This window comes from Phalangium opilio, unplaced genomic scaffold (genome assembly GCF_054372755.1).
Source record: "Phalangium opilio isolate 3A_F unplaced genomic scaffold, DU_Popi_V2 ptg000046l_1, whole genome shotgun sequence".
Taxonomy (NCBI): domain Eukaryota; kingdom Metazoa; phylum Arthropoda; class Arachnida; order Opiliones; family Phalangiidae; genus Phalangium; species Phalangium opilio.
The window spans coordinates 1,380,115-1,403,653 of NW_028324169.1; the positions used below are offsets into that span (position 1 = coordinate 1,380,115).

General features: G+C 44.4%; 1 non-coding gene across 1 annotated transcript; it reads right to left on the minus strand.

The window, feature by feature from the left end:
* Positions 1–23,256: 23,256 nt before the first annotated feature.
* TRNAM-CAU (transfer RNA methionine (anticodon CAU)) lies at positions 23,257–23,328 on the minus strand. The gene has a single exon. It is a non-coding gene; the product is annotated as a tRNA-Met (tRNA).
* Between the last annotated feature and the right edge of the window lie 211 nt (positions 23,329–23,539).

The following is a 23,539-nucleotide window of genomic DNA, read 5'->3' on the forward strand; positions in this document are numbered from 1 at the left end:
CCCAGCACGCTTCCACTGCGCCACTCTGCTTACATGATCATTGTATGAACAAACTAACTTATATCAAAATAGCAAGTGCTATTTTGCATTAATTTAGCAGAGCGTGGTTTCGATCCACGGACCTCTGGGTTATGGGCCAAGCACGCTTCCACAGCGCCACTCTGCTTACATCACCGTTACATGAAAAACTAACTGATACCAAAATAGCAAATGCTACTTTGCAATAACATAGCAGAGCGTGGTTTCGATCCACGGACCTCTGGGTTATGGGCCCAGCACGCTTCCACTGCGCCACTCTTCTTACGTCACAATTATATGAAAAACTAACTGATACCAAAATAGCAAATGCTACTTTGTATTAACATAGCAGAGCGTGGTTTCGATCCACGGACCTCTGGTTTATGGGCCCAGCACGCTTCCACAGCGCCACTCTGCTTACATCACCGTTATATGAAAAACTAACTGATACCAAAATAGCAAATGCTACTTTGCAATAACATAGCAGAATGTGGTTTCGATCCACGGACCTCTGGGTTATTGGCCCAGCACGCTTCCACTGCGCCACTCTGCTTACATGATCATTGTATGAACAAACTAACTTATATCAAAATAGCAAGTGCTATTTTGCATTAATTTAGCAGAGCGTGGTTTCGATCCACGGACCTCTGGGTTATGGGCCCAGCACGCTTCCACTGCGCCACTCTGCTTACATCACCATTATATGAAAAACTAACTGATACCAAAATAGCAAATGCTACTTTGCAATAACATAGCAGAGCGTGGTTTTTATCCACGGACCTCTGGGTTATGGGCCCAGTACGCTTCCACTGCGCCACTCTGCTTCCGTGATCATTGTATGAACAAACTAACTTATATCAAAATAGCAAGTGCTATTTTGCATTAATTTAGCAGAGCGTGGTTTCGATCCACGGACCTCTGGGTTATGGGCCCAGCACGCTTCCTTTGCGCCACTCTGCTTACATGATCATTGTATGAACAAACTAACTTATATCAAAATAGCAAGTGCTATTTTGCATTAATTTAGCAGAGCGTGGTTTCGATCCACGGACCTCTGGGTTATGGGCCCAGCACGCTTCCACTGCGCCACTCTGCTTACATGATCATTGTATGAACAAACTAACTTATATCAAAATAGCAAGTGCTATTTTGCTTTAATTTAGCAGGGCGTGGTTTCGATCCACGGACCTCTGGGTTATGGGCCCAGCACGCTTCCACTGCGCCACTCTGCTTACATCACCGTTATATGTAAAACTTACTAATACCAAAATAGCAAATGCTAATTTCCATTAACATAGCAGAGCGTGGTTTCGATCCACGGACCTCTGGGTTATGGGCCCAGCACGCTTCCACTGCGCCACTCTGCTTACATGATCATTGTATGAACAAACTAACTTATATCAAAATAGCAAGTGCTATTTTGCATTAATTTAGCAGAGCGTGGTTTCGATCCACGGACCTCTGGGTTATGGGCCCAGCACGCTTCCACTGCGCCACTCTGCTTACATGATCATTGTATGAACAAACTAACTTATATCAAAATAGCAAGTGCTATTTTGCTTTAATTTAGCAGGGCGTGGTTTCGATCCACGGACCTCTGGGTTATGGGCCCAGCACGCTTCCACTGCGCCACTCTGCTTACATGATCATTGTATGAACAAACTAACTTATATCAAAATAGCAAGTGCTATTTTGCTTTAATTTAGCAGGGCGTGGTTTCGATCCACGGACCTCTGGGTTATGGGCCCAGCACGCTCCCACTGCGCCACTCTGCTTACATCACCGTTATATGTAAAACTTACTAATACCAAAATAGCAAATGCTAATTTGCATTAACATAGCAGAGCGTGGTTTCGATCCACGGACCTCTGGGTTATGGGCCCAGAACGCTTCCACTGCGCCACTCTGTTTACATGATCATTGTATGAACAAACTAACTTATATCAAAATAGCAAGTGCTATTTTGCATTAATTTAGCAGAGCGTGGTTTCGATCCAGGGACCTCTGGGTTATGGGCCCAGCACGCTTCCACTGCGCCACTCTGCTTACATCACCGTTATATGTAAAACTTACTAATACCAAAATAGCAAATGCTAATTTGCATTAACATAGCAGAGCGGAGTTTCGATCCACGGACCTCTGGGTTATGGGCCCAGCACGCTTCCACTGCGCCACTCTGCTTACATGATCATTGTATGAACAAACTAACTTATATCAAAATAGCAAGTGCTATTTTGCTTTAATTTAGCAGAGCGTGGTTTCGATCCACGGACCTGTGTGTTATGGGCCCAGCACGCTTCCACTGCGCCACTCTGCTTACATGATCATTGTATGAACAAACTAACTTATATCAAAATAGCAAGTGCTATTTTACATTATTTAGCAGAGCGTGGTTTCGATCCACGGACCTCTGGGTTATGGGCCCAGCACGCTTCCACTGCGCCACTCTGCTTACATCACCATTATATGAAAAACTAACTGATACCAAAATAGCAAATGCTACTTTGCAACAACATAGCAGAGCGTGGTTTCTATCCACGGACCTCTGGGATATGGGCCCAGCACGCTTCCACTGCGCCACTCTGCTTCCGTGATCATTGTATGAACAAACTAACTTATATCAAAATAGCAAGTGCTATTTTGCATTAATTTAGCAGAGCGTGGTTTCGATCCACGGACCTCTGGGTTATGGGCCCAGCACGCTTCCACTGCGCCACTCTGCTTACATGATCATTGTATGAACAAACTAACTTATATCAAAATAGCAAGTGCTATATTGCATTAATTTAGCAGAGCGTGGTTTCGATCCAGGGACCTCTGGGTTATGGGCCCAGCACGCTTCCACTGCGCCACTCTGCTTACATCACGGTTATATGTAAAACTTACTAATACCAAAACAGCAAATGCTAATTTGCATTAACATAGCAGAGCGTGGTTTCGATCCACGGACCTCTGGGTTATGGGCCCAGCACGCTTCCACTGCGCCACTCTGCTTACATCACCGTTATATGTAAAACTTACTAATACCAAAATAGCAAATGCTAATTTGCATTAACATAGCAGAGCGTGGTTTCGATCCACGGACCTCTGGGTTATGGGCCCAGCACGCTTCCACTGCGCCACTCTGCTTACATGATCATTGTATGAACAAACTAACTTATATCAAAATAGCAAGTGCTATTTTGCTTTAATTTAGCAGAGAGTGGTTTCGATCCACGGACCTGTGTGTTATGGGCCCAGCACGCTTCCACTGCGCCACTCTGCTTACATGATCATTGTATGAACAAACTAACTTATATCAAAATAGCAAGTGCTATTTTACATTAATTTAGCAGAGCGTGGTTTCGATCCACGGACCTCTGGGTTATGGGCCCAGCACGCTTCCACTGCGCCACTCTGCTTACATCACCATTATATGAAAAACTAACTGATACCAAAATAGCAAATGCTACTTTGCAACAACATAGCAGAGCGTGGTTTCTATCCACGGACCTCTGGGTTATGGGCCCAGCACGCTTCCACTGCGCCACTCTGCTTCCGTGATCATTGTATGAACAAACTAACTTATATCAAAATAGCAAGTGCTATTTTGCATTAATTTAGCAGAGCGTGGTTTCGATCCACGGACCTCTGGGTTATGGGCCCAGCACGCTTCCACTGCGCCACTCTGCTTACATGATCATTGTATGAACAAACTAACTTATATCAAAATAGCAAATGCTATATTGCATTAATTTAGCAGAGCGTGGTTTCGATCCAGGGACCTCTGGGTTATGGGCCCAGCACGCTTCCACTGCGCCACTCTGCTTACATCACCGTTATATGTAAAACTTACTAATACCAAAATAGCAAATGCTAATTTGCATTAACATAGCAGAGCGTGGTTTCGATCCACGGACCTCTGGGTTATGGGCCCAGCACGCTTCCACTGCGCCACTCTGCTTACATGATCATTGTATGAACAAACTAACTTATATCAAAATAGCAAGTGCTATTTTGCTTTAATTTAGCAGAGCGTGGTTTCGATCCACGGACCTGTGTGTTATGGGCCCAGCACGCTTCCACTGCGCCACTCTGCTTACATGATCATTGTATGAACAAACTAACTTATATCAAAATAGCAAGTGCTATTTTACATTAATTTAGCAGAGCGTGGTTTCGATCCACGGACCTCTGGGTTATGGGCCCAGCACGCTTCCACTGCGCCACTCTGCTTACATCACCAGTATATGAAAAACTAACTGATACCAAAATAGCAAATGCTACTTTGCAATAACATAGCAGAGCGTGGTTTCTATCCACGGACCTCTGGGTTATGGGCCCAGCACGCTTCCACTGCGCCACTCTGCTTACATGATCATTGTATGAACAAACTAACTTATATCAAAATAGCAAGTGCTATTTTGCTTTAATTTAGCAGGTCGTGGTTTCGATCCACGGACCTCTGGGTTATGGGCCCAGCACGCTTCCACTGCGCCACTCTGCTTACATCAACGTTATATGTAAAACTTACTAATACCAAAATAGAAATGCTACTTTGCAATAACATAGCAGAATGTGGTTTCGATCCACGGACCTCTGGGTTATGGGCCCAGCACGCTTCCACTGCGCCACTCTGCTTACATGATCATTGTATGAACAAACTAACTTATATCAAAATAGCAAGTGCTATTTTACATTAATTTAGCAGAGCGTGGTTTCGATCCACGGACCTCTGGGTTATGGGCCCAGCACGCTTCCACTGCGCCACTCTGCTTACATCACCATTATATGAAAAACTAACTGATACCAAAGTAGCAAATGCTACTTTGCAATAACATAGCAGAGCGTGGTTTCTATCCACGGACCTCTGGGTTATGGGCCCAGCACGATTCCACTGTGCCACTCTGCTTACATGATCATTGTATGAACAAACTAACTTATATCAAAATAGCAAGTGCTATTTTGCATTAACTTAGCAGAGCGTTATTTCGATCCACGGACCTCTGGGTTATGGGCCCAGCACGCTTCCACTGCACCACTCTGCTTACATCACCGTTATATGTAAAACTTACTAATACCAAAATAGCAAATGCTAATTTGCATTAACATAGCAGAGCGTGGTTTCGATCCACGGACCTCTGGGTTATGGGCCCAGCACGCTTCCACTGCGCCACTCTGCTTACATGATCATTGTATGAACAAACTAACTTATATCAAAATAGCAAGTGCTATTTTGCTTTAATTTAGCAGAGCGTGGTTTCGATCCACGGACCTGTGTGTTATGGGCCCAGCACGCTTCCACTGCGCCACTCTGCTTACATGATCATTGTATGAACAAACTAACTTATATCAAAATAGCAAGTGCTATTTTACATTAATTTAGCAGAGCGTGGTTTCGATCCACGGACCTCTGGGTTATGGGCCCAGCACGCTTCCACTGCGCCACTCTGCTTACATCACCAGTATATGAAAAACTAACTGATACCAAAATAGCAAATGCTACTTTGCAATAACATAGCAGAGCGTGGTTTCTATCCACGGACCTCTGGGTTATGGGCCCAGCACGCTTCCACTGCGCCACTCTGCTTACATGATCATTGTATGAACAAACTAACTTATATCAAAATAGCAAGTGCTATTTTGCTTTAATTTAGCAGGGCGTGGTTTCGATCCACGGACCTCTGGGTTATGGGCCCAGCACGCTTCCACTGCGCCACTCTGCTTACATCACCGTTATATGTAAAACTTACTAATACCAAAATAGAAATGCTACTTTGCAATAACATAGCAGAATGTGGTTTCGATCCACGGACCTCTGGGTTATGGGCCCAGCACGCTTCCACTGCGCCACTCTGCTTACATGATCATTGTATGAACAAACTAACTTATATCAAAATAGCAAGTGCTATTTTACATTAATTTAGCAGAGCGTGGTTTCGATCCACGGACCTCTGGGTTATGGGCCCAGCACGCTTCCACTGCGCCACTCTGCTTACATCACCATTATATGAAAAACTAACTGATACCAAAATAGCAAATGCTACTTTGCAATAACATAGCAGAGCGTGGTTTCTATCCACGGACCTCTGGGTTATGGGCCCAGCACGCTTCCACTGTGCCACTCTGCTTACATGATCATTGTATGAACAAACTAACTTATATCAAAATAGCAAGTGCTATTTTGCATTAACTTAGCAGAGCGTGGTTTCGATCCACGGACCTCTGGGTTATGGGCCCAGCACGCTTCCACAGCGCCACTCTGCTTACATCACCGTTATATGAAAAACTAACTGATACCAAAATAGCAAATGCTACTTTGCAATAACATAGCAGAATGTAGTTTCGATCCACGGACCTCTGGGTTATGGGCCCAGCACGCTTCCACTGCGCCACTCTGCTTACATGATCATCGTATGAACAAACTAACTTATATCAAAATAGCAAGTGCTATTTTACATTAATTTAGCAGAGCGTGGTTTCGATCCACGGACCTCTGGGTTATGGGCCCAGCACGCTTCCACTGCGCCACTCTGCTTACATCACCATTATATGAAAAACTAACTGATACCAAAATAGCAATTGCTACTTTGCAATAACATAGCAGAGCGTGGTTTCTATCCACGGACCTCTGGGTTATGGGCCCAGCACGCTTCCACTGCGCCACTCTGCTTCCGTGATCTAGTATGAACAAACTAACTTATATCAAAATAGCAAGTGCTATTTTGCATTAATTTAGCAGAGCGTGGTTTCGATCCACGGACCTCTGGGTTATGGGCCCAGCACGCTTCCACTGCGCCACTCTGCTTACATGATCATTGTATGAACAAACTAACTTATATCAAAATAGCAAGTGCTATATTGCATTAATTTAGCAGAGCGTGGTTTCGATCCAGGGACCTCTGGGTTATGGGCCCAGCACGCTTCCACTGCGCCACTCTGCTTACATCACCGTTATATGTAAAACTTACTAATACCAAAACAGCAAATGCTAATTTGCATTAACATAGCAGAGCGTGGTTTCGATCCACGGACCTCTGGGTTATGGGCCCAGCACGCTTCCACTGCGCCACTCTGCTTACATCACCGTTATATGTAAAACTTACTAATACCAAAATAGCAAATGCTAATTTGCATTAACATAGCAGAGCGTGGTTTCGATCCACGGACCTCTGGGTTATGGGCCCAGCACGCTTCCACTGCGCCACTCTGCTTACATGATCATTGTATGAACAAACTAACTTATATCAAAATAGCAAGTGCTATTTTGCTTTAATTTAGCAGAGCGTGGTTTCGATCCACGGACCTGTGTGTTATGGGCCCAGCACGCTTCCACTGCGCCACTCTGCTTACATGATCATTGTATGAACAAACTAACTTATATCAAAATAGCAAGTGCTATTTTACATTAATTTAGCAGAGCGTGGTTTCGATCCACGGACCTCTGGGTTATGGGCCCAGCACGCTTCCACTGCGCCACTCTGCTTACATCACCAGTATATGAAAAACTAACTGATACCAAAATAGCAAATGCTACTTTGCAATAACATAGCAGAGCGTGGTTTCTATCCACGGACCTCTGGGTTATGGGCCCAGCACGCTTCCACTGCGCCACTCTGCTTACATGATCATTGTATGAACAAACTAACTTATATCAAAATAGCAAGTGCTATTTTGCTTTAATTTAGCAGGGCGTGGTTTCGATCCACGGACCTCTGGGTTATGGGCCCAGCACGCTTCCACTGCGCCACTCTGCTTACATCAACGTTATATGTAAAACTTACTAATACCAAAATAGAAATGCTACTTTGCAATAACATAGCAGAATGTGGTTTCGATCCACGGACCTCTGGGTTATGGGCCCAGCACGCTTCCACTGCGCCACTCTGCTTACATGATCATTGTATGAACAAACTAACTTATATCAAAATAGCAAGTGCTATTTTACATTAATTTAGCAGAGCGTGGTTTCGATCCACGGACCTCTGGGTTATGGGCCCAGCACGCTTCCACTGCGCCACTCTGCTTACATCACCATTATATGAAAAACTAACTGATACCAAAATAGCAAATGCTACTTTGCAATAACATAGCAGAGCGTGGTTTCTATCCACGGACCTCTGGGTTATGGGCCCAGCACGCTTCCACTGTGCCACTCTGCTTACATGATCATTGTATGAACAAACTAACTTATATCAAAATAGCAAGTGCTATTTTGCATTAACTTAGCAGAGCGTGGTTTCGATCCACGGACCTCTGGGTTATGGGCCCAGCACGCTTCCACTGCGCCACTCTGCTTACATCACCGTTATATGTAAAACTTACTAATACCAAAATAGCAAATGCTAATTTGCATTAACATAGCAGAGCATGGTTTCGATCCACGGACCTCTGGGTTATGGGCCCAGCACGCTTCCACTGCGCCACTCTGCTTACATGATCATTGTATGAACAAACTAACTTATATCAAAATAGCAAGTGCTATTTTGCTTTAATTTAGCAGAGCGTGGTTTCGATCCACGGACCTGTGTGTTATGGGCCCAGCACGCTTCCACTGCGCCACTCTGCTTACATGATCATTGTATGAACAAACTAACTTATATCAAAATAGCAAGTGCTATTTTACATTAATTTAGCAGAGCGTGGTTTCGATCCACGGACCTCTGGGTTATGGGCCCAGCACGCTTCCACTGCGCCACTCTGCTTACATCACCAGTATATGAAAAACTAACTGATACCAAAATAGCAAATGCTACTTTGCAATAACATAGCAGAGCGTGGTTTCTATCCACGGACCTCTGGGTTATGGGCCCAGCACGCTTCCACTGCGCCACTCTGCTTACATGATCATTGTATGAACAAACTAACTTATATCAAAATAGCAAGTGCTACTTTGCTTTAATTTAGCAGGGCGTGGTTTCGATCCACGGACCTCTGGGTTATGGGCCCAGCACGCTTCCACTGCGCCACTCTGCTTACATCACCGTTATATGTAAAACTTACTAATACCAAAATAGAAATGCTACTTTGCAATAACATAGCAGAATGTGGTTTCGATCCACGGACCTCTGGGTTATGAGCCCAGCACGCTTCCACTGCGCCACTCTGCTTACATGATCATTGTATGAACAAACTAACTTATATCAAAATAGCAAGTGCTATTATACATTAATTTAGCAGAGCGTGGTTTCGATCCACGGACCTCTGGGTTATGGGCCCAGCACGCTTCCACTGCGCCACTCTGCTTACATCACCATTATATGAAAAACTAACTGATACCAAAATAGCAAATGCTACTTTGCAATAACATAGCAGAGCGTGGTTTCTATCCACGGACCTCTGGGTTATGGGCCCAGCACGCTTCCACTGTGCCACTCTGCTTACATGATCATTGTATGAACAAACTAACTTATATCAAAATAGCAAGTGCTATTTTGCATTAACTTAGCAGAGCGTGGTTTCGATCCACGGACCTCTGGGTTATGGGCCCAGCACGCTTCCACAGCGCCACTCTGCTTACATGATCATCGCATGAACAAACTAACTTATATCAAAATAGCAAGTGCTATTTTACATTAATTTAGCAGAGCGTGGTTTCGATCCACGGACCTCTGGGTTATGGGCCCAGCACGCTTCCACTGCGCCACTCTGCTTACATCACCATTATATGAAAAACTAACTGATACCAAAATAGCAATTGCTACTTTGCAATAACATAGCAGAGCGTGGTTTCTATCCACGGACCTCTGGGTTATGGGCCCAGCACGCTTCCACTGCGCCACTCTGCTTCCGTGATCATTGTATGAACAAACTAACTTATATCAAAATAGCAAGTGCTATTTTGCATTAATTTAGCAGAGCGTGGTTTCGATCCACGGACCTCTGGGTTATGGGCCCAGCACGCTTCCACTGCGCCACTCTGCTTACATGATCATTGTATGAACAAACTAACTTATATCAAAATAGCAAGTGCTATATTGCATTAATTTAGCAGAGCGTGGTTTCGATCCAGGGACCTCTGGGTTATGGGCCCAGCACGCTTCCACTGCGCCACTCTGCTTACATCACCGTTATATGTAAAACTTACTAATACCAAAACAGCAAATGCTAATTTGCATTAACATAGCAGAGCGTGGTTTCGATCCACGGACCTCTGGGTTATGGGCCCAGCACGCTTCCACTGCGCCACTCTGCTTACATCACCGTTATATGTAAAACTTACTAATACCAAAATAGCAAATGCTAATTTGCATTAACATAGCAGAGCGTGGTTTCGATCCACGGACCTCTGGGTTATGGGCCCAGCACGCTTCCACTGCGCCACTCTGCTTACATGATCATTGTATGAACAAACTAACTTATATCAAAATAGCAAGTGCTATTTTGCTTTAATTTAGCAGAGCGTGGTTTCGATCCACGGACCTGTGTGTTATGGGCCCAGCACGCTTCCACTGCGCCACTCTGCTTACATGATCATTGTATGAACAAACTAACTTATATCAAAATAGCAAGTGCTATTTTACATTAATTTAGCAGAGCGTGGTTTCGATCCACGGACCTCTGGGTTATGGGCCCAGCACGCTTCCACTGCGCCACTCTGCTTACATCACCAGTATATGAAAAACTAACTGATACCAAAATAGCAAATGCTACTTTGCAATAACATAGCAGAGCGTGGTTTCTATCCACGGACCTCTGGGTTATGGGCCCAGCACGCTTCCACTGCGCCACTCTGCTTACATGATCATTGTATGAACAAACTAACTTATATCAAAATAGCAAGTGCTATTTTGCTTTAATTTAGCAGGGCGTGGTTTCGATCCACGGACCTCTGGGTTATGGGCCCAGCACGCTTCCACTGCGCCACTCTGCTTACATCAACGTTATATGTAAAACTTACTAATACCAAAATAGAAATGCTACTTTGCAATAACATAGCAGAATGTGGTTTCGATCCACGGACCTCTGGGTTATGGGCCCAGCACGCTTCCACTGCGCCACTCTGCTTACATGATCATTGTATGAACAAACTAACTTATATCAAAATAGCAAGTGCTATTTTACATTAATTTAGCAGAGCGTGGTTTCGATCCACGGACCTCTGGGTTATGGGCCCAGCACGCTTCCACTGCGCCACTCTGCTTACATCACCATTATATGAAAAACTAACTGATACCAAAATAGCAAATGCTACTTTGCAATAACATAGCAGAGCGTGGTTTCTATCCACGGACCTCTGGGTTATGGGCCCAGCACGCTTCCACTGTGCCACTCTGCTTACATGATCATTGTATGAACAAACTAACTTATATCAAAATAGCAAGTGCTATTTTGCATTAAATTAGCAGAACGTGGTTTCGATCCACGGACCTCTGGGTTATGGGCCCAGCACGCTTCCACTTCGCCACTCTGCTTACATCACCGTTATATGTAAACCTTACTAATACCAAAATAGCAAATGCTAATTTGCATTAACATAGCAGAGCGTGGTTTCGATCCACGGACCTCTGGGTTATGGGCCCAGCACGCTTCCACTGCGCCACTCTGCTTACATGATCATTGTATGAACAAACTAACTTATATCAAAATAGCAAGTGCTATTTTGCTTTAATTTAGCAGAGCGTGGTTTCGATCCACGGACCTGTGTGTTATGGGCCCAGCACGCTTCCACTGCGCCACTCTGCTTACATGATCATTGTATGAACAAACTAACTTATATCAAAATAGCAAGTGCTATTTTACATTAATTTAGCAGAGCGTGGTTTCGATCCACGGACCTCTGGGTTATGGGCCCAGCACGCTTCCACTGCGCCACTCTGCTTACATCACCAGTATATGAAAAACTAACTGATACCAAAATAGCAAATGCTACTTTGCAATAACATAGCAGAGCGTGGTTTCTATCCACGGACCTCTGGGTTATGGGCCCAGCACGCTTCCACTGCGCCACTCTGCTTACATGATCATTGTATGAACAAACTAACTTATATCAAAATAGCAAGTGCTATTTTGCTTTAATTTAGCAGGGCGTGGTTTCGATCCACGGACCTCTGGGTTATGGGCCCAGCACGCTTCCACTGCGCCACTCTGCTTACATCACCGTTATATGTAAAACTTACTAATACCAAAATAGAAATGCTACTTTGCAATAACAGCAGAATGTGGTTTCGATCCACGGACCTCTGGGTTATGGGCCCAGCACGCTTCCACTGCGCCACTCTGCTTACATGATCATTGTATGAACAAACTAACTTATATCAAAATAGCAAGTGCTATTTTACATTAATTTAGCAGAGCGTGGTTTCGATCCACGGACCTCTGGGTTATGGGCCCAGCACGCTTCCACTGCGCCACTCTGCTTACATCACCATTATATGAAAAACTAACTGATACCAAAATAGCAAATGCTACTTTGCAATAACATAGCAGAGCGTGGTTTCTATCCACGGACCTCTGGGTTATGGGCCCAGCACGCTTCCACTGTGCCACTCTGCTTACATGATCATTGTATGAACAAACTAACTTATATCAAAATAGCAAGTGCTATTTTGCATTAACTTAGCAGAGCGTGGTTTCGATCCACGGACCTCTGGGTTATGGGCCCAGCACGCTTCCACAGCGCCACTCTGCTTACATCACCGTTATATGAAAAACTAACTGATACCAAAATAGCAAATGCTACTTTGCAATAACATAGCAGAATGTAGTTTCGATCCACGGACCTCTGGGTTATGGGCCCAGCACGCTTCCACTGCGCCACTCTGCTTACATGATCATCGTATGAACAAACTAACTTATATCAAAATAGCAAGTGCTATTTTACATTAATTTAGCAGAGCGTGGTTTCGATCCACGGACCTCTGGGTTATGGGCCCAGCACGCTTCCACTGCGCCACTCTGCTTACATCACCATTATATGAAAAACTAACTGATACCAAAATAGCAATTGCTACTTTGCAATAACATAGCAGAGCGTGGTTTCTATCCACGGACCTCTGGGTTATGGGCCCAGCACGCTTCCACTGCGCCACTCTGCTTACATCACCGTTATATGTAAAACTTACTAATACCAAAATAGCAAATGCTAATTTGCATTAACATAGCAGAGCGTGGTTTCGATCCACGGACCTCTGGGTTATGGGCCCAGCACGCTTCCACTGCGCCACTCTGCTTACATGATCATTGTATGAACAAACTAACTTATATCAAAATAGCAAGTGCTATTTTGCTTTAATTTAGCAGAGCGTGGTTTCGATCCACGGACCTGTGTGTTATGGGCCCAGCACGCTTCCACTGCGCCACTCTGCTTACATGATCATTGTATGAACAAACTAACTTATATCAAAATAGCAAGTGCTATTTAACATTAATTTAGCAGAGCGTGGTTTCGATCCACGGACCTCTGGGTTATGGGCCCAGCACGCTTCCACTGCGCCACTCTGCTTACATCACCAGTATATGAAAAACTAACTGATACCAAAATAGCAAATGCTACTTTGCAATAACATAGCAGAGCGTGGTTTCTATCCACGGACCTCTGGGTTATGGGCCCAGCACGCTTCCACTGCGCCACTCTGCTTACATGATCATTGTATGAACAAACTAACTTATATCAAAATAGCAAGTGCTATTTTGCTTTAATTTAGCAGAGCGTGGTTTCGATCCACGGACCTGTGTGTTATGGGCCCAGCACGCTTCCACTGCGCCACTCTGCTTACATGATCATTGTATGAACAAACTAACTTATATCAAAATAGCAAGTGCTATTTTACATTAATTTAGCAGAGCGTGGTTTCGATCCACGGACCTCTGGGTTATGGGCCCAGCACGCTTCCACTGCGCCACTCTGCTTACATCACCAGTATATGAAAAACTAACTGATACCAAAATAGCAAATGCTACTTTGCAATAACATAGCAGAGCGTGGTTTCTATCCACGGACCTCTGGGTTATGGGCCCAGCACGCTTCCACTGCGCCACTCTGCTTACATGATCATTGTATGAACAAACTAACTTATATCAAAATAGCAAGTGCTATTTTGCTTTAATTTAGCAGGGCGTGGTTTCGATCCACGGACCTCTGGGTTATGGGCCCAGCACGCTTCCACTGCGCCACTCTGCTTACATCAACGTTATATGTAAAACTTACTAATACCAAAATAGAAATGCTACTTTGCAATAACATAGCAGAATGTGGTTTCGATCCACGGACCTCTGGGTTATGGGCCCAGCACGCTTCCACTGCGCCACTCTGCTTACATGATCATTGTATGAACAAACTAACTTATATCAAAATAGCAAGTGCTATTTTACATTAATTTAGCAGAGCGTGGTTTCGATCCACGGACCTCTGGGTTATGGGCCCAGCACGCTTCCACTGCGCCACTCTGCTTACATCACCATTATATGAAAAACTAACTGATACCAAAATAGCAAATGCTACTTTGCAATAACATAGCAGAGCGTGGTTTCTATCCACGGACCTCTGGGTTATGGGCCCAGCACGCTTCCACTGTGCCACTCTGCTTACATGATCATTGTATGAACAAACTAACTTATATCAAAATAGCAAGTGCTATTTTGCATTAACTTAGCAGAGCGTGGTTTCGATCCACGGACCTCTGGGTTATGGGCCCAGCACGCTTCCACTGCGCCACTCTGCTTACATCACCGTTATATGTAAAACTTACTAATACCAAAATAGCAAATGCTAATTTGCATTAACATAGCAGAGCGTGGTTTCGATCCACGGACCTCTGGGTTATGGGCCCAGCACGCTTCCACTGCGCCACTCTGCTTACATGATCATTGTATGAACAAACTAACTTATATCAAAATAGCAAGTGCTATTTTGCTTTAATTTAGCAGAGCGTGGTTTCGATCCACGGACCTGTGTGTTATGGGCCCAGCACGCTTCCACTGCGCCACTCTGCTTACATGATCATTGTATGAACAAACTAACTTATATCAAAATAGCAAGTGCTATTTTACATTAATTTAGCAGAGCGTGGTTTCGATCCACGGACCTCTGGGTTATGGGCCCAGCACGCTTCCACTGCGCCACTCTGCTTACATCACCAGTATATGAAAAACTAACTGATACCAAAATAGCAAATGCTACTTTGCAATAACATAGCAGAGCGTGGTTTCTATCCACGGACCTCTGGGTTATGGGCCCAGCACGCTTCCACTGCGCCACTCTGCTTACATGATCATTGTATGAACAAACTAACTTATATCAAAATAGCAAGTGCTACTTTGCTTTAATTTAGCAGGGCGTGGTTTCGATCCACGGATCTCTGGGTTATGGGCCCAGCACGCTTCCACTGCGCCACTCTGCTTACATCACCGTTATATGTAAAACTTACTAATACCAAAATAGAAATGCTACTTTGCAATAACATAGCAGAATGTGGTTTCGATCCACGGACCTCTGGGTTATGAGCCCAGCACGCTTCCACTGCGCCACTCTGCTTACATGATCATTGTATGAACAAACTAACTTATATCAAAATAGCAAGTGCTATTATACATTAATTTAGCAGAGCGTGGTTTCGATCCACGGACCTCTGGGTTATGGGCCCAGCACGCTTCCACTGCGCCACTCTGCTTACATCACCATTATATGAAAAACTAACTGATACCAAAATAGCAAATGCTACTTTGCAATAACATAGCAGAGCGTGGTTTCTATCCACGGACCTCTGGGTTATGGGCCCAGCACGCTTCCACTGTGCCACTCTGCTTACATGATCATTGTATGAACAAACTAACTTATATCAAAATAGCAAGTGCTATTTTGCATTAACTTAGCAGAGCGTGGTTTCGATCCACGGACCTCTGGGTTATGGGCCCAGCACGCTTCCACAGCGCCACTCTGCTTACATGATCATCGCATGAACAAACTAACTTATATCAAAATAGCAAGTGCTATTTTACATTAATTTAGCAGAGCGTGGTTTCGATCCACGGACCTCTGGGTTATGGGCCCAGCACGCTTCCACTGCGCCACTCTGCTTACATCACCATTATATGAAAAACTAACTGATACCAAAATAGCAATTGCTACTTTGCAATAACATAGCAGAGCGTGGTTTCTATCCACGGACCTCTGGGTTATGGGCCCAGCACGCTTCCACTGCGCCACTCTGCTTCCGTGATCATTGTATGAACAAACTAACTTATATCAAAATAGCAAGTGCTATTTTGCATTAATTTAGCAGAGCGTGGTTTCGATCCACGGACCTCTGGGTTATGGGCCCAGCACGCTTCCACTGCGCCACTCTGCTTACATGATCATTGTATGAACAAACTAACTTATATCAAAATAGCAAGTGCTATATTGCATTAATTTAGCAGAGCGTGGTTTCGATCCAGGGACCTCTGGGTTATGGGCCCAGCACGCTTCCACTGCGCCACTCTGCTTACATCACCGTTATATGTAAAACTTACTAATACCAAAACAGCAAATGCTAATTTGCATTAACATAGCAGAGCGTGGTTTCGATCCACGGACCTCTGGGTTATGGGCCCAGCACGCTTCCACTGCGCCACTCTGCTTACATCACCGTTATATGTAAAACTTACTAATACCAAAATAGCAAATGCTAATTTGCATTAACATAGCAGAGCGTGGTTTCGATCCACGGACCTCTGGGTTATGGGCCCAGCACGCTTCCACTGCGCCACTCTGCTTACATGATCATTGTATGAACAAACTAACTTATATCAAAATAGCAAGTGCTATTTTGCTTTAATTTAGCAGAGCGTGGTTTCGATCCACGGACCTGTGTGTTATGGGCCCAGCACGCTTCCACTGCGCCACTCTGCTTACATGATCATTGTATGAACAAACTAACTTATATCAAAATAGCAAGTGCTATTTTACATTAATTTAGCAGAGCGTGGTTTCGATCCACGGACCTCTGGGTTATGGGCCCAGCACGCTTCCACTGCGCCACTCTGCTTACATCACCAGTATATGAAAAACTAACTGATACCAAAATAGCAAATGCTACTTTGCAATAACATAGCAGAGCGTGGTTTCTATCCACGGACCTCTGGGTTATGGGCCCAGCACGCTTCCACTGCGCCACTCTGCTTACATGATCATTGTATGAACAAACTAACTTATATCAAAATAGCAAGTGCTATTTTGCTTTAATTTAGCAGGGCGTGGTTTCGATCCACGGACCTCTGGGTTATGGGCCCAGCACGCTTCCACTGCGCCACTCTGCTTACATCAACGTTATATGTAAAACTTACTAATACCAAAATAGAAATGCTACTTTGCAATAACATAGCAGATTGTGGTTTCGATCCACGGACCTCTGGGTTATGGGCCCAGCACGCTTCCACTGCGCCACTCTGCTTACATGATCATTGTATGAACATACTAACTTATATCAAAATAGCAAGTGCTATTTTACATTAATTTAGCAGAGCGTGGTTTCGATCCACGGACCTCTGGGTTATGGGCCCAGCACGCTTCCACTGCGCCACTCTGCTTACATCACCATTATATGAAAAACTAACTGATACCAAAATAGCAAATGCTACTTTGCAATAACATAGCAGAGCGTGGTTTCTATCCACGGACCTCTGGGTTATGGGCCCAGCACGCTTCCACTGTGCCACTCTGCTTACATGATCATTGTATGAACAAACTAACTTATATCAAAATAGCAAGTGCTATTTTGCATTAAATTAGCAGAACGTGGTTTCGATCCACGGACCTCTGGGTTATGGGCCCAGCACGCTTCCACTGCGCCACTCTGCTTACATCACCGTTATATGTAAACCTTACTAATACCAAAATAGCAAATGCTAATTTGCATTAACATAGCAGAGCGTGGTTTCGATCCACGGACCTCTGGGTTATGGGCCCAGCACGCTTCCACTGCGCCACTCTGCTTACATGATCATTGTATGAACAAACTAACTTATATCAAAATAGCAAGTGCTATTTTGCTTTAATTTAGCAGAGCGTGGTTTCGATCCACGGACCTGTGTGTTATGGGCCCAGCACGCTTCCACTGCGCCACTCTGCTTACATGATCATTGTATGAACAAACTAACTTATATCAAAATAGCAAGTGCTATTTTACATTAATTTAGCAGAGCGTGGTTTCGATCCACGGACCTCTGGGTTATGGGCCCAGCACGCTTCCACTGCGCCACTCTGCTTACATCACCAGTATATGAAAAACTAACTGATACCAAAATAGCAAATGCTACTTTGCAATAACATAGCAGAGCGTGGTTTCTATCCACGGACCTCTGGGTTATGGGCCCAGCACGCTTCCACTGCGCCACTCTGCTTACATGATCATTGTATGAACAAACTAACTTATATCAAAATAGCAAGTGCTATTTTGCTTTAATTTAGCAGGGCGTGGTTTCGATCCACGGACCTCTGGGTTATGGGCCCAGCACGCTTCCACTGCGCCACTCTGCTTACATCACCGTTATATGTAAAACTTACTAATACCAAAATAGAAATGCTACTTTGCAATAACAGCAGAATGTGGTTTCGATCCACGGACCTCTGGGTTATGGGCCCAGCACGCTTCCACTGCGCCACTCTGCTTACATGATCATTGTATGAACAAACTAACTTATATCAAAATAGCAAGTGCTATTTTACATTAATTTAGCAGAGCGTGGTTTCGATCCACGGACCTCTGGGTTATGGGCCCAGCACGCTTCCACTGCGCCACTCTGCTTACATCACCATTATATGAAAAACTAACTGATACCAAAATAGCAAATGCTACTTTGCAATAACATAGCAGAGCGTGGTTTCTATCCACGGACCTCTGGGTTATGGGCCCAGCACGCTTCCACTGTGCCACTCTGCTTACATGATCATTGTATGAACAAACTAACTTATATCAAAATAGCAAGTGCTATTTTGCATTAACTTAGCAGAGCGTGGTTTCGATCCACGGACCTCTGGGTTATGGGCCCAGCACGCTTCCACAGCGCCACTCTGCTTACATCACCGTTATATGAAAAACTAACTGATACCAAAATAGCAAATGCTACTTTGCAATAACATAGCAGAATGTAGTTTCGATCCACGGACCTCTGGGTTATGGGCCCAGCACGCTTCCACTGCGCCACTCTGCTTACATGATCATCGTATGAACAAACTAACTTATATCAAAATAGCAAGTGCTATTTTACATTAATTTAGCAGAGCGTGGTTTCGATCCACGGACCTCTGGGTTATGGGCCCAGCACGCTTCCACTGCGCCACTCTGCTTACATCACCATTATATGAAAAACTAACTGATACCAAAATAGCAATTGCTACTTTGCAATAACATAGCAGAGCGTGGTTTCTATCCACGGACCTCTGGGTTATGGGCCCAGCACGCTTCCACTGCGCCACTCTGCTTCCGTGATCATTGTATGAACAAACTAACTTATATCAAAATAGCAAGTGTTATTTTGCATTAATTTAGCAGAGCGTGGTTTCGATCCACGGACCTCTGGGTTATGGGCCCAGCACGCTTCCACTGCGCCACTCTGCTTACATGATCATTGTATGAACAAACTAACTTATATCAAAATAGCAAGTGCTATATTGCATTAATTTAGCAGAGCGTGGTTTCGATCCAGGGACCTCTGGGTTATGGGCCCAGCACGCTTCCACTGCGCCACTCTGCTTACATCACCGTTATATGTAAAACTTACTAATACCAAAACAGCAAATGCTAATTTGCATTAACATAGCAGAGCGTGGTTTCGATCCACGGACCTCTGGGTTATGGGCCCAGCACGCTTCCACTGCGCCACTCTGCTTACATCACCGTTATATGTAAAACTTACTAATACCAAAATAGCAAATGCTAATTTGCATTAACATAGCAGAGCGTGGTTTCGATCCACGGACCTCTGGGTTATGGGCCCAGCACGCTTCCACTGCGCCACTCTGCTTACATGATCATTGTATGAACAAACTAACTTATATCAAAATAGCAAGTGCTATTTTGCTTTAATTTAGCAGAGCGTGGTTTCAATCCACGGACCTGTGTGTTATGGGCCCAGCACGCTTCCACTGCGCCACTCTGCTTACATGATCATTGTATGAACAAACTAACTTATATCAAAATAGCAAGTGCTATTTTACATTAATTTAGCAGAGCGTGGTTTCGATCCACGGACCTCTGGGTTATGGGCCCAGCACGCTTCCACTGCGCCACTCTGCTTACATCACCAGTATATGAAAAACTAACTGATACCAAAATAGCAAATGCTACTTTGCAATAACATAGCAGAGCGTGGTTTCTATCCACGGACCTCTGGGTTATGGGCCCAGCACGCTTCCACTGCGCCACTCTGCTTACATGATCATTGTATGAACAAACTAACTTATATCAAAATAGCAAGTGCTATTTTGCTTTAATTTAGCAGGGCGTGGTTTCGATCCACGGACCTCTGGGTTATGGGCCCAGCACGCTTCCACTGCGCCACTCTGCTTACATCAACGTTATATGTAAAACTTACTAATACCAAAATAGAAATGCTACTTTGCAATAACATAGCAGAATGTGGTTTCGATCCACGGACCTCTGGGTTATGGGCCCAGCACGCTTCCACTGCGCCACTCTGCTTACATCACCGTTATATGTAAAACTTACTAATACCAAAATAGCAAATGCTAATTTGCATTAACATAGCAGAGCGTGGTTTCGATCCACGGACCTCTGGGTTATGGGCCCAGCACGCTTCCACTGCGCCACTCTGCTTACATGATCATTGTATGAACAAACTAACTTATATCAAAATAGCAAGTGCTATTTTGCTTTAATTTAGCAGAGCGTGGTTTCGATCCACGGACCTGTGTGTTATGGGCCCAGCACGCTTCCACTGCGCCACTCTGCTTACATGATCATTGTATGAACAAACTAACTTATATCAAAATAGCAAGTGCTATTTAACATTAATTTAGCAGAGCGTGGTTTCGATCCACGGACCTCTGGGTTATGGGCCCAGCACGCTTCCACTGCGCCACTCTGCTTACATCACCAGTATATGAAAAACTAACTGATACCAAAATAGCAAATGCTACTTTGCAATAACATAGCAGAGCGTGGTTTCTATCCACGGACCTCTGGGTTATGGGCCCAGCACGCTTCCACTGCGCCACTCTGCTTACATGATCATTGTATGAACAAACTAACTTATATCAAAATAGCAAGTGCTACTTTGCTTTAATTTAGCAGGGCGTGGTTTCGATCCACGGACCTCTGGGTTATGGGCCCAGCACGCTTCCACTGCGCCACTCTGCTTACATCACCGTTATATGTTAAACTTACTAATACCAAAATAGAAATGCTACTTTGCAATAACATAGCAGAATGTGGTTTCGATCCACGGACCTCTGGGTTATGGGCCCAGCACGCTTCTACTGCGCCACTCTGCTTACATGATCATTGTATGAACAAACTAACTTATATCAAAATAGCAAGTGCTATTTTACATTAATTTAGCAGAGCGTGGTTTCGATCCACGGACCTCTGGGTTATGGGCCCAGCACGCTTCCACTGCGCCACTCTGCTTACATCACCATTATATGAAAAACTAACTGATACCAAAATAGCAAATGCTACTTTGCAATAACATAGCAGAGCGTGGTTTCTATCCACGGACCTCTGGGTTATGGGCCCAGCACGCTTCCACTGTGCCACTCTGCTTACATGATCATTGTATGAACAAACTAACTTATATCAAAATAGCAAGTGCTATTTTGCATTAACTTAGCAGAGCGTGGTTTCGATCCACGGACCTCTGGGTTATGGGCCCAGCACGCTTCCACAGCGCCACTCTGCTTACATCACCGTTATATGAAAAACTAACTGATACCAAAATAGCAAATGCTACTTTGCAATAACATAGCAGAATGTAGTTTCGATCCACGGACCTCTGGGTTATGGGCCCAGCACGCTTCCACTGCGCCACTCTGCTTACATGATCATCGTATGAACAAACTAACTTATATCAAAATAGCAAGTGCTATTTTACATTAATTTAGCAGAGCGTGGTTTCGATCCACGGACCTCTGGGTTATGGGCCCAGCACGCTTCCACTGCGCCACTCTGCTTACATCACCATTATATGAAAAACTAACTGATACCAAAATAGCAATTGCTACTTTGCAATAACATAGCAGAGCGTGGTTTCTATCCACGGACCTCTGGGTTATGGGCCCAGCACGCTTCCACTGCGCCACTCTGCTTTCGTGATCATTGTATGAACAAACTAACTTATATCAAAATAGCAAGTGTTATTTTGCATTAATTTAGCAGAGCGTGGTTTCGATCCACGGACCTCTGGGTTATGGGCCCAGCACGCTTCCACTGCGCCACTCTGCTTACATGATCATTGTATGAACAAACTAACTTATATCAAAATAGCAAGTGCTATATTGCATTAATTTAGCAGAGCGTGGTTTCGATCCAGGGACCTCTGGGTTATGGGCCCAGCACGCTTCCACTGCGCCACTCTGCTTACATCACCGTTATATGTAAAACTTACTAATACCAAAACAGCAAATGCTAATTTGCATTAACATAGCAGAGCGTGGTTTCGATCCACGGACCTCTGGGTTATGGGCCCAGCACGCTTCCACTGCGCCACTCTGCTTACATCACCGTTATATGTAAAACTTACTAATACCAAAATAGCAAATGCTAATTTGCATTAACATAGCAGAGCGTGGTTTCGATCCACGGACCTCTGGGTTATGGGCCCAGCACGCTTCCACTGCGCCACTCTGCTTACATGATCATTGTATGAACAAACTAACTTATATCAAAATAGCAAGTGCTATTTTGCTTTAATTTAGCAGAGCGTGGTTTCAATCCACTGACCTGTGTGTTATGGGCCCAGCACGCTTCCACTGCGCCACTCTGCTTACATGATCATTGTATGAACAAACTAACTTATATCAAAATAGCAAGTGCTATTTTACATTAATTTAGCAGAGCGTGGTTTCGATCCACGGACCTCTGGGTTATGGGCCCAGCACGCTTCCACTGCGCCACTCTGCTTACATCACCAGTATATGAAAAACTAACTGATACCAAAATAGCAAATGCTACTTTGCAATAACATAGCAGAGCGTGGTTTCTATCCACGGACCTCTGGGTTATGGGCCCAGCACGCTTCCACTGCGCCACTCTGCTTACATGATCATTGTATGAACAAACTAACTTATATCAAAATAGCAAGTGCTATTTTGCTTTAATTTAGCAGGGCGTGGTTTCGATCCACGGACCTCTGGGTTATGGGCCCAGCACGCTTCCACTGCGCCACCCTGCTTACATCAACGTTATATGTAAAACTTACTAATACCAAAATAGAAATGCTACTTTGCAATAACATAGCAGAATGTGGTTTCGATCCACGGACCTCTGGGTTATGGGCCCAGCACGCTTCCACTGCGCCACTCTGCTTACATCACCGTTATATGTAAAACTTACTAATACCAAAATAGCAAATGCTAATTTGCATTAACATAGCAGAGCGTGGT